At 48.6% G+C, this 11709-nt stretch overlaps 1 long non-coding RNA gene across 1 annotated transcript; it reads right to left on the bottom strand.

The window, feature by feature from the left end:
- Window positions 1-8893: 8893 nt before the first annotated feature.
- On the bottom strand, window positions 8894-10799 carry LOC149345067 (uncharacterized). The gene is made up of 8 exons (XR_016282813.1): window positions 10627-10799; window positions 10490-10541; window positions 10297-10417; window positions 10182-10236; window positions 9978-10072; window positions 9865-9915; window positions 9651-9765; window positions 8894-9055 (listed from the first exon to the last, which is right to left on the bottom strand). It is a non-coding gene; the product is annotated as an uncharacterized LOC149345067 (long non-coding RNA).
- Between the last annotated feature and the right edge of the window lie 910 nt (window positions 10800-11709).

Genomic DNA, 11709 nt, shown 5'->3' with positions numbered 1-11709 from the left:
GTGTGCTAGCACATGCATTTATGGCTCATTACTACAGCCATACATCCCTTGTAATGTGGGCTCATTGTTCGGGTCATTGCAAATCAGTTTTGAGTTCATTTTTGAGTGGTGTATACCAGAAAAATGAACTATAACATTTTTAAAGCTTTAGAGGGTTTAAAGGCAGCACTAAAATCAGTCTTGAAATGCGTAAAATAATACAGGCACCCATTTCGGAAAAAAAAGGAACGTCTAAAAAAATTCTAGAAAAGTTCTACCTCAGAAGTTTTCTAGCCGTATACAAGCGTAGCGTTAGCAGAGCTAATAGAGGGCTAATAAACGTCTAAGTCTAAAAAACTGCTTAGGTGAAACTTCTTCTAGATGTCAAGCTTTTTTTTCCGAGACTTTTTTTAGACGTCTATTAGCGCTTTTTGTGTTTCGTGGGTTAGCAGGCGGTGTACTTGGCTCTGCTTATTTTTTGCTGCCAATCCCCTTACATTTAACGTGGCTATTCGCAAAGGGGTTTCAGGCGCCATTTTCATAAAGGGTGAAAAGACCGAAAGCATGGTGCTTACCTTCCTCGTCTAGCGCGCGGCTAGACGCCGTCGTTGGAACCGCGTCCGTCTGGAGCGAGCGGCTGAACTGGCAGCGGGGGCGCTTTATCCGCTGCACGCCTCTCCGAAGAAAGGTTTGGCCGCGGATGTAGTGCGGACCGCTGGGATTGGACTGTTTTTGCTGGCGGCTCGTCGACACCGGGGGCTGCTGCCTTGTCACCTTCGAGATCGGCCTGTGTGTAGGGTCGCTTGGCTGGGGCTGTGACGCTTGGCGAACGAGTACCGCTGGTGTCCGGGTGCTCCTCACCGTTATCCTGCTCCATGTCGTCTGCCGGCTGAGGTGACGTCTCTTCGTCTGACCTAGGGAGGTCAGGTGTAGCGTCACTCCTCCCCGCATCGCTGGCAGCATTGATGTCTCGTGCGGAGTCCCCCGACGAGTCTCTCTCCCGTGCCTGCGTACGCGCTTCTCCGGTTCCCTTTGCCGCTTCCTCTGCCTCTACTACGTCCATAGTGAGCTCCGCCGACCGCTCCCTCGTTGCAGGTCCCGCGGCCGAAGCGTACGTGAGCACACAGTCAGCCTCCTCATGTCTGTAGCGCCTACATTTTGAATATCGGGGCACCTTACATTCGCGGCGGACGTGTCCCGTGCCTCGACAGCGTAAGCACTGCATCGCCCGCCCAGGCACCACGACAAGGGCTAATTCCCCGGCGACTCGCAGCTGGTGCGGTAAATCATCTACCTTGATGCCCGGCTTCAATTTCAGGAGCACCGTCCTCGTGGTGGACCCCTTCTCCTTGACCCCTTGAACTCGCCACCTCTCCTGGATCACTTCGGTCACATTCCCAAAAGCAGCAAAGGCCGTCCAGATGTCATCATCTGCCACGCCGTGCAACATCCAGCTGAGTCGCAGCTTCACTTGTTGGTCTTCGGGATCGATGATGAGGCAGCGGCGACCTTTAACTTCCAGTTCCTTGAACGCCGCCAGCTTCTTTGTTGCTTCTGTGCTGGTTAACGTGACAGCCCACGCATGGTTGATCTGATACGCCCCCAACGCCAAAACGTCGGGGAGCGCACCAGCGTTGGCAAGGGCGTCGCGGAAGTCCTCGACCCTGTATGGCCTAACCCGCACATCGCCGTGCAAAAAAAAGCGTGTTAAAAACAACGCGTCCGGTGGGCAAAGTTGGCAGAATAATCTGGTACTCGCTATCTTCGTTGTCCTCGAGCCTGTTTCCGCGGCTGGAAAGGGCCGTGTAGTGCCGGCGCCCACATTTCGCTGGCTGGCCCCTCTGGAAACAAGCGCTGCGCGCCCGCCGTCGCTCAAAGCAGGCCCAGCCTCTCTCGGACATGTCGCGGCGTGCAGCGTGAATCACCCCGACTCGCTGGCGCCGACGCGGACTCTTCCTCCTTCCCCTCCTCTCCGTCGGTGCGGACTCCTACAACGCTTCGTCGGCCGTCGCCTCTCGACCATTGGTCTAATTTGAACGGTGGCCAGTGCCGTGACCTGATTGGAGGATTTGAACTGCTGGCTGCCGCAACCGTTAGCGGGCGGCTTTAAAAGCGGAGCCGCGCTGAGCCCGCGCAGCAGACGGGCAGCAGAAGAGCCACCACGCCGGAGCTACGCTCGCCGCCGGGGCCGCCCTTCTTTGTGCTAGCCCGTCGTGCATCAAGTAAAAGCATTTGTACATACTGTACATAAAAGTCATTTGACTCACCGTCGCCTCGACCGTTTCCTGGCTCGGACACCCAGACCCAACAGTGGTGGCAGCGGTGGGTTGCTCAAAGTCTCAACAGTGGTGGCAGCGGTGGGATGCCCAAAACCCAACAGTCGCTATCGCCGCTCCGCTGGAGCTCATGATCCTGCGTCCGTCACGCTCGGTGGCCGGAAGTAGAATCGAAGCGTGCGCTTTCTGCGTCGCCGAGTCGCGCCCAAATATTCTCAGTTTGCAGAAGAGAGGAAAAAGAGATTGACACCAACCTCGAGCCGCCAGTAAGGATTGAACTCACGACCGCTGGTTTACGAGACCAGCGCTCTGCCACTGAGCTATAGCTTTTTTTTATTGCCTGGCTTTGGCTCATGACATTGCACAACAAAAATACAATACGACACTGTCGTGGTCAGCCAGCACGAGACTGGCTTCGTCAGATTAAAATTCCCGCAACATACACAACGGCTCTAGTCTTGAGAGCCACTCGTAAGGGTCCGCAGCTGCTTTTTGGATGGCAAGAAACCAGGCCATTCTTTCCCGAAAATAAATTCGGGCCGGTCGTTCGTCTTTGTCACAATGGTAGCCTGCCATTCTGGAGCGCCATATACAGTGGAGGCCCAAGAGCATTATGAGATGAAAAGGTGCCCCATCCTCATTATCAGTGCTTAAATAGCGAATTCCGTGCGCGTCAAGTGGTAGCTCTTTCTTTATGGTCCTTTGTAACACGTCCCAAAAATAAACCGCTTCCCAGCAATGCAAAAAACATGGTCTATTGTTTCAGGCTGTTTACAAATTAAGCAGTTCGATCCCTACGGTAAAAATAAATCCTTTCCCTCTAGAAACTTTTTAACTGGTAATGTCCCGGTGTGTAAATTAAAAAAGAAAGTCTTTACTCCTGGTGGCACCTGCATTTTCTTCACCGTTTTTAAAATATCCCCTCCCGGGCCTCCACTGTACATGGCACTGTACATGGGCTCTGGGAAAACAATATCACAAAGATCATTGTACAACTTTTTCCTTTTACTTTTCCACTAATAATCGGTGGAAAAACGTGCCGAAAGAAACCGAACGCTTGCTACAATCTCTTTGTAGTAACCAAAAGTTCCACCAGAGAGCTCCTGAGCTATAGCGGCGCTTCTGTTGCCTTTACAACCTGTTTCAGGCGCTCTCGCAGATGCACAGCGTAGTCCAGGTGTAAGCGAAGCACGCGCTTTCTGCGTCACCGAGTAGCACCCAATTATTCTGTTTGCAGGAGTCGTTAAGGCACGGAAGTTCATCTAATGAAAAAAAAAAGAGAAAAAAGAGAGTGACACCAACCTCGAGCCGCCAGTGAGGATTGAACTCACGACCGCTGGTTTACAAGACCAACGCTCTACCTTTTTCTTTTTCTTTATTGCCGGGCTTTGACATTACAAAACAGAACATGATAATATGTACGTACAGTATAGAGAGTTAGCCAGGATCCCAAAGAGTGGGCCTGACTTAGGTTAAAATTCTCTTAAAATTATGAGGGGTTCCAGCCTTGGTAACCACTCAGGAACCTCCACTATTAGCTTTTGTTCTTCCAGAAACTTGTGCATACTTTCTCTAAAATACATGCGGGCTGGCCGTGCGTCAGGGTCACAATAATACCCTGCCATGCGGGAGCGCCATATACTGTGGAGGCCCAACAGCATGACTAAGTCTAACGGAACTCCATCCTCGTTTTTGGTTGGCAAAAACCTTATTCCGTATGAGTGGATTGGAAGCTGTTTCTTTAAAGTCCTCTGCAGCACGTCCCAAAAACAGACCCCTTCCCAACAGTGCAAAAAGACGTGGTCAATTGTCTCCGGCTGTTTGCATATGAGACAATGCGACCCCCAAGGACGAAATAACTGTTTTGCCTCAAGAAAAGTTTTCACAGGTAAAGTTAGAGTGTAACTTAAAGAAGAAACTCTTGACTCCCGGTGGCGCCTTCATTTTCTTTACCCTTTTCAAGACGTTGTAGCCCGGCCCTCCACAGTACATGGCCCTGTACAGGGGCACCGGAAAGAGGATGTGACACAAATCCTTGTACAAATCTTTCCGGCTCACATCACTCAAATATTGTTTTGAAAATCTAGCATTCAAAAATCGGACGCTGGCAACTATCTCCTTGAAAAACCCAAAAATGCCACCCGTCATACACTCAGTTGAAATCACAAAGTCTGGCAAAGCCCTACCGAGCCTTACTTGGCACACTGTGCGCAGAAAAGGATCATTCACATCGCGCAAAAACAAGAATCTATTGACCAATTGCTTCGCAAATAAATGTCCAAGCCCGAGTCCTCCATCCCTTACTCTTCTGAACAAATTGGTTCGCGTACACCTCTCCCATTTCGAGGCCCACACAAAAATAGCAAAAATACGATGTAACTTTTGTACATTAATTCGCGAACAATGCATCACTTGCAACACATACCACAGTTTGCTGATGAAAAACAGATTGCACACTGTGGCTCTCGCAAATATAGATAGATAGGACGCTTTCCACTTTTCAGCCTTTTCTCGTGTTTCTTGCACCTGCCGTGTCCAATACGGTTCGCTGTCACGGTAATTTTCCAGCGGGACACCCAAGTATTTCACAGGGTTCGTGTGCCAGGTCACGTTAGCAAAATTTTCCGGGGTCACTGACCACTGTCCATGCCAGAAACCCACACACTTCCCGCAGGTAACCCTGCTCCCCGTCACAGTGCTTAATCGCTTTATCCCGTCGACCGCGTTAGGAATGCTATCGTGACTCACGCCAAAAACAGCAACGTCATCTGCATATGCTAGGATCTTGACTTCAGCCATCTGTAGCCGAAATCCTTGAACTGCATTATTTCTTATAATGTGCTTACTCAAAGTTTCTATATAAATACAAAATAAAAGAGGACTGAGGGGGCAACCCTGGCGAACAGAACGCTGAACGTTAATAGGGGCCCCCAACGATTTATTAACAATTAACCTGGTAGTGCAATTTCTGTACGCCAAGGCCACACCCTCAGTGATAATAGTGCCTAAATTAACATGATGGATAGAAAACAATATGTCACGCGCAACACAGTCTAAAGCTTTTTCTAAATCTAGTTGGAGAACTGTCACACGAGCGCCTAGGGCGTCACAGCACTCCAACACACTTCTGGCTTTGTGAATGTTATAAGCAATAGACCGCCCCTTGATGCCACACGTTTGATGAGGGCCAACAATTTCTTTAGTTACCATCTGAAGTCTGGCAGCTAGCACCTTCATAAAAATTTTGTAATCGACGTTCGTCAGCGAGATGGGCCTATATGATGTAACCAGTTAAAGTTTCTGCGCATCATCTGTTTTAGGAATAAGTACTGTGTGGGACGTACCGTAGGATGGAGGCAGAGCATTATGATTATAGGCTTCGTTAAATAAAGACGTCAGCAGAGGGTTAATCCACTCTTAAACACTTTACAAAAAACAGCACTTAAACCATCCGGGCCTGGAGACTTTCCAGGGTTTAAGCTTTCTATAGCGCGTTCGACTTCTTGCTGCGTAATCTGCTGCTCTAAAATTTTTTGTTCGTCATCCAGCCGTGGCATACCTTTCAAAAACTCGTCTCTAAATGCATTCGAGTCGACTTCATGTTGCGCAAAGATTGTCTGAAAGTGCTCAAAGAAGGCCAGTTGTATGCTATCGTTATCAGTGACTAAAGTGCCTGCCCATTCTGCCTCGTGAGTCAGGTTTCGTCGAGCGTGCGCCTTTTCCATTCCAAGCGCCCGCTAGTGGGCGTTTCTCCCGCGACCAAATCTGCCGCTCGCGCCCGAACTAGCGCTCCCTGATACCGTTTTTCTTCGATAATTTCCAGCTTTTGCTTTGTTTTCTTGATGTCTTCCATAAATATGCCCGGTTGTTTGCGTTCTTGAGCTAATAATTTTTCTAGCATAACTTTCAGCTGCCTTTCTTGTAATCGTTCTTCGTGCCTTAGAACGGCGGACCATTCTAGAGCCTTCATTTTAATGTCTTGTTTCGCTAGTTCCCACTGCAACCCGACTTCGTTTTTTCCCTCCCTCTCTATTTTATTAATATTTTCTACCACGGCGTCAGTGAAACTTTTGTCACTTAGCAGGTTAGAGTTTAGTTTCCATAGGTCCCACGAAAAGCTGTTATTTCGCTTCTTCGATCCTGCAGAGCACTCGACTACACAGTGATCAGAGTAGGGCACATGCAAAACATTGTACTTGTGACATTTCGGCAATAAATCAAGTGGCATATAGATGCGGTCGAGCCGCGCGTGACTGACACGTTGAAAGTGCGTGTACTGCACATCGCGTGCGCCCTCTAAACATTCGGCAACATCTTCCAAGGCGTATTCGTCTATCATTTTATTTAAAACCTCAGTACTTCTGTCCCGGAAGGCACGGGTGCTACTCTTATCGCGAGCGCTCAAAACACAGTTAAAGTCACCCATGAAAACTATATATTTGTTTGTCGGAAAGAAGATACTGTTGCAGGTTCTCAAAAAACGTTGCCCTGTCTTCCACTACGTTTGGCGCATAAATGCATAGCACACGCCACTCAACGTTGCAGTACAAAAAATCGCATACTACGTAGCGGCCCGATTGACAAGAAAAATAAGCCTGTATTTCGAGTCCCGGCAACTTTTTCACAAACACAACACACCCAGCAGAGTTGCCAATCGCATGGCTCACAATTGCATAGTACCTCGACGTGAATCGTTGCACCATGCCTCCAGTTTCCAACTCCCCTTCCACTTTGGTTTCTTGAACGGTTAGTACATCTATGTCTCTAAAAGAACTTTTTGTTGGGATAGATGGTGCATGTTGTAAGAAAAAGAACAGTAGCGCAATCAAGACGAACACAAGAGAGTACCACACAGGACTAGCGCTAAACCTCATCTAACTTTATTCACTAACAGCGCAGCAAATATAAGGAAAAACCAGGATACGTGTCGACAGATACCAGTTTCCACACCACACTATCTACTGAACCGTTCAAGATACGCCATCTTCGATTTGTAGAGGTTCACTGACGTATCGCTAACACACGATACACCTCTCTTCCTTATATGATATGCTTCCAATAGTTCCCTCGCCCTTGTGTCTTTGCTCTTACCTAAAATCTTTATCTCATGAAACCGTGGTTGGCACTTTCTGCAGTACTTGCATCTTGCCTGTGGCAAATGTTCTGCCGCTTCGGGGGGACCAGTCATCGGGGGGACCAGGGTCACTCTGCTGCGGTGCCGGCTTATCGGCCGGCCGTCTTTCCGTCGCGACATTTGGCCGCGGCTTGAAAGGTGGTCGTCGTACTGGAGGTGCTTCTGCAGGCGGCTCCTCTGCGTTAGTCGCGGCCGCCTTGTCTTCTTCACTGTCGGTCTGTGCATGGGAGCGTTTTGCGGGGCCGGAGACACTGGCTACGATAGTGTTGTCCTTTCGCGTCGCGGCGTCAAAGTCCATTGGTTTCAGCGACTCGTCAAGCTGAGGGCTCCCACCCTCAGTTGACGCTCTTTCAGCTGTCTCAGGCGATGCCGCTGCCGCAGTCTGCGTCTCCGCGCTGTCGGTCACCTTGCCCTCTTCCCCCGTGGACACCGATGAATACTTCGTCGCTGCCAGCCCTTCGTCACCTCCGGCACCCTTCGCAGCAGCTTCAGCCTCGTCTACGTCTATCAGCAGCTCTACCGACTCGTCCCTTGCCGTCGACCCTGTCGCCGCTGCGTAGGTCCGCACGCAGTCCGCCTCAACATGACCGTAACGTCTACATTGTGTACATCGCGGTACCTTGCAATCCCTGCGGACGTGGCCCTTGCCTACACAACGCAGACATTGCATTGGCCTTCCGGGCAGGACAACGAGAGCCAGCTCTCCCGCGACTCGGATTTGGTGCGGGAGGTCGTCTACTTTCATGCCAGCTTTCAGCTTCATGAGCACGGCTTTTGTAGTCGACCCTTTCTGTTGGAAACCTTGAACCCGCCAGCGCTCCCGAGTGACTTCGGTAACTGTTCCGAATGCCGCGAGGGCCGTCCTTATGTCTTCATCTGCCACGCCATGCAACATCCAATGCAGTCGCAGTCTCACCTGTTGGTCTTCTGGGTTGATAATGATGCACCGACGGTCTTTCACCTGAACCTCCTTAAAAGCTAAAAGGCGCTTCGTTGCCTCCGCGCTACTGAGAGTCACCGCCCATACGTGGTTCACCTGATACGCCCCCAAAGCCACCACGTCGGGGAGCGTACCAGTCTCAACCAAGGCTTCACGAAAATCTTCGACCCGAAAGGGCCTCGCGCGCACGTCACCATGCAAGAAAACCGTGTTCAACACGACACGCCCGGTGGGCAGCTGCGGCAAAATAATCTGGTAGTCGTTATCGTCCTTTACATCTAGCCTCCCAAGCAACCACAGATATCCCCTCGATGTCCGACGGACGTCCTTTTCGGATTTTCCGGATGTCCGCTGAACATCCGCAAACAGCCGATGGACGTCCACCGGATGTCCGAGAGGCAGCCAAAGGTATACGGTTAGTCATACAACGGACGTCCGGCGCCGCCGTCCGTCGGGCATCCTTCCCGTATGTTCGTCGGCCGTCTTTAACCGGAGGTCCGTTGTGGATATTTGTCGTATATTCGCGCCTGTGGTTTATCATGCTTTCTTCAGTACCACGAGGCAAGAGAATGGTAAACGATTATACAGCATGGAATATTTTATTATGATGCGCACCACAGCAGCATTGGTTACAGTTGTAAAATTTTTGGACACAACTTCATATATGAAACGAAGCTGGCAATACACATCCTTCTTGCTTCTTTATGCAGTGGTAGAAAGCAGCCTCTGAAAATAAAATGAAAATTAATCCTGATGCTTACAAAAAGTGAACTACAGCTAGGTAGAACTTTGTTTCTCCACTGGTGTATGCTATCTGCATGTTAATGAAGTGTGCCATGCCTGAATTTGGCACCTATCTTTCAATTCACCTGATACACCCGTAATCGTCTTCCGTAACATGAGCGCATTGCCACACGAGATGGCAAGATCAAGGAAGCTATGAATGTGACAATGGCGCCTGATTTACAAACCCACCTGTAGCCCGTGCATGTACCGCAACACGCAGCCTCACTTCTCATTTTACCAGATAGGAACAAAAACAAATTGCAGGAGTGCTGATTGTTACGCATCGCAAACCTTTGAAGTTGTACACACCATAGCACTGGTAGCTCTCAAAAAAACATTCCAGCCTATATCATTCAATCTTCTAAAGCTTCAGGTAGGAACAGCTCCATTCATCATATAAAAGGGAAGCATTGGTATCAGTAGCTACACTGCTAAATCTCACCTGCAGCTTATTTTAAATCATTGCTAACACTGTTTACAAACAAGAACAAAAGCAATGACATGGGCACACTAAGCAAGGATTGTTGCAACCTACCTTTCACTTAAGTGGGGGGGGGGGTTGCTTATTTCAGTCAATATTTTTACTCAAAGGCAGAAAAACTGCACCTTGGTCTTCTTCAGTCTTCGAAGGAAGCATGTATACTGTAAAGCTGTAACAACCATTATTTATGACATGGGTAGCTGTACAAAGAGTGAGAATAGAAAGAGACGTCTGGAGGAGCCACTGGAGTGCCCATCTCAAAACTCACCTGTTGCCAACAATGTCCTTCCCAGCAGTGGTAGATATGTTCCACATGCCTCTGTAGGCACAAAAGCAAAAGGTATAAGAAGGGCCTACACTGCAAGGAGTGTTGCAGCCTACCTGATCGTTCCAAAGTGCATATTTCAGCAAATGCTTCTCATTCAAAACCACTAAATTTGCACGTTGTTTTTGAGTCTTCGAAAGCAGCATGAATACTGTAAAGGCATAACAACCATTCTTTCTAGCATGGGTAGCAGTACAGACTGAGGACAGTAAGATACCTATGTTTGGACGAGCCGCCATAGTGCCCACCTTGAAACTCACCTCTAGCCTACATTGTCCTTCACTGCATGGGTAGATATGCATCATATATTAGTCCCTACAGAAACAAGAGCGAAAGTCAAGAGAAAGGTTGACAGAGCAGAGTGTTGCAGCCTACCTGTTGCATCATCAGGAGTGCACATATAGGTCAGAACATGTTTCTCAGTCAAAGCAAGAAAAATGGCACCGTGCTGTTGAGTCTTCAAAGGCCACAATACTGTAGAGGTGTACAAACTATCCTTGATCACAAAAAGGATAGAATAGAAACAGATGTCAAAATGAGCAGCCATAACGTGCATCTTGAAACTCACCTGTAGTCTATACTGTCATTCCCAGATCGGGTTGATATGCTCCCAATTGTGCCTTTATAGAAACAAGAGGAAAGCGTGTACACACCATATCACTGACCCATACAAGGGCCTACACTGCAAGGAATTATGCAGCCTACCTGTTGCTCCAGTAGGAGTGCACAGTGCAGTAATTGTTTCCCGGTAAAAGCCACAATAATGGTAACTTTGTGTAGTTCAGTATCCCAAGGCAGCATGGTTGCTGTAAAGACCAAAAAATCACCCGTTACGACACGGTCAGTTGTACCAAAATACCTAAAACAGAAAAGCGTCGGAACGAGCAGCCACAGTACCCTTCTTGAAACTCACTTGTAGTGTACCTTCAGTCCTTCCCACATGGGTGGCTATATGCTTCATGTTAAGAGTCTATAGAAACAAGAGCAAAATGTTTGTGAACGGCTGTCAACAGGAAGAACTCTAACAACTTACCTACTACTGATGAAGCTCACTGGTTACTGACCATGTCAAAAAGGAATGATACTTCGGGAGCACTATGGCTCTCTTGTTCACAATGAGACAACCAGCTAAATGCCTCTGGTTTTTGTAGCACTTTGTAGTGCTTTTAGCGATTTGGCATAGATGAGATGCAAGGTGCCGCTATTGTTGCTTACTGTGTTATGCGTTTTCTGGATAACTGACTCAACGTTTCGGTGAGCTGACGCATTCTTTTCTGCTGTCACTAACCAGTTGCTTCTTCCCACTGAATCTTGTGGCGTTTTCTTCGCACGCTTGCCGATTGCATTCGTTAATTGTTACTTTTTTGTTACATTGCTTCGCTAGCAGGCTGTCATTCATGACGCATTTTCCCATGTCAAGAGCCACCACAGTTGCTCAGAGGTTACGGCACTCGGCTTCTGACCCAAAAGACATTGGTTCGATCCTGGCCGCGGCGGTTGCATTTTGATGGAGGCGACATGCTAGAGGCCCATGTAATGTTTACACAGCTAGTAGAACTACTCTTGGAAAGTTATCAAAATGGGGAGTGTGAGACAGGCATGTCTCTAACAGTTAAGCTGTATGCAACAGAGGCATAACTACCACCTTCTGCGACATGCTAGGCCTGGCTGCATTCCTTGACAGAGGCAACCTCATTAGCTTACGGATGTTTATAAGTGGCCAGACTTTTGTGTCAGAAAGCTCGGAAACAATGAAAATGCTAATAACACCCGAACTGAATGGCTTGT

Source organism: Amblyomma mixtum, chromosome 5, assembly GCF_055824585.1.
Source record: "Amblyomma mixtum isolate Tamu chromosome 5, ASM5582458v1, whole genome shotgun sequence".
Taxonomy (NCBI): Eukaryota; Metazoa; Arthropoda; class Arachnida; order Ixodida; family Ixodidae; genus Amblyomma; species Amblyomma mixtum.
This window is presented reverse-complemented; position numbering and strand designations above follow the sequence as displayed.